The following is a 923-nucleotide window of genomic DNA, read 5'->3' as shown; positions in this document are numbered from 1 at the left end:
GGGGGGGGTGGCAAAGAGATGGCGTAGGCGAGCTGCGAGCTTGTGTTGGGTGTATCTCTAAATTCGGTCCAGAGTTTCGGTGGTTTGCCCACTCCCTTCCTGCGTGAGGTTCCATAGCCCCTGAGCCTGAAGAGGCGGCCAACTCGAACAAAATTGTGTACACAGAAAAACAAAGGCACACAAAGAAAAGAATACTGTACAACACAAATAAATACAGAGGAATACACCCATTAATACACTTCAAAAATACAAGGAAAAGGAAAATACAAGTAAGAACCCAAAGCATACACAGGAATACACGAGTTGGACCACCCTTGGTAGCCCTAGCGAGTATGCAACACTGGAGAGCACCCAAAGTTATACCGGGGACGTACGCGTCCTGCGAGGTGGGGACAAAACGGGAAGTGAGTACTATTTATTTGGTGAACACATGGGGACGGGCAACTTCAAGAGGGATAGAAAAAAAGGGGGGTTAGAAGCTTGTAGAGTAACTTTATTGGCCAAAGAAGCGCCCCCTCTCGCCGAAGTTATTCGTTCGTCAAGGGCCTATGCCCCTCAATCCACCGCTTTCTGCCCCCTCCCCCCCCACACTGGAAAAACAACGGGTGTACGAACGTCGCTCACCCGCAGGTGAGTAAACAATTACACACACCTTGGATTTCCAGGGTAGCGGGACCTCAAAGAAAACAAAATTAAAAGGGGGGAGGGGGACATGAAACAGAAAAGGGACTTCGCCAATTATCTCCTTCATCCAATGAGATTCAAGATGTTATGTGTGTCGTTTTCAGCACCAAACAAAGGTGTTTGAAACGACACACGTGACACACCGAAGTTACAACTCACAAGCGTCGTCGTCCCGGCTGCTCGCTGGCCGGTGGGGGGTGCACCTTTAAGCGCGATTACTGCACCGCCCGCCCCCGCCC

General features: G+C 50.4%; 1 protein-coding gene across 4 annotated transcripts in view; it reads right to left on the bottom strand.

Moving 5' to 3' along the window:
* Positions 1–923, bottom strand: part of LOC113208568 (tachykinin-like peptides receptor 99D) — a 136727-nt gene that overhangs the window by 15069 nt on the left and 120735 nt on the right. The window lies entirely within an intron of this gene.

This window comes from Frankliniella occidentalis, unplaced genomic scaffold (genome assembly GCF_000697945.3).
Source record: "Frankliniella occidentalis isolate FOCC.00 unplaced genomic scaffold, Focc_3.1 Scaffold139, whole genome shotgun sequence".
Taxonomy (NCBI): domain Eukaryota; kingdom Metazoa; phylum Arthropoda; class Insecta; order Thysanoptera; family Thripidae; genus Frankliniella; species Frankliniella occidentalis.
Note: the sequence above shows the minus strand (reverse complement) of the source record. Positions and strands in the feature narration are given on the sequence as shown.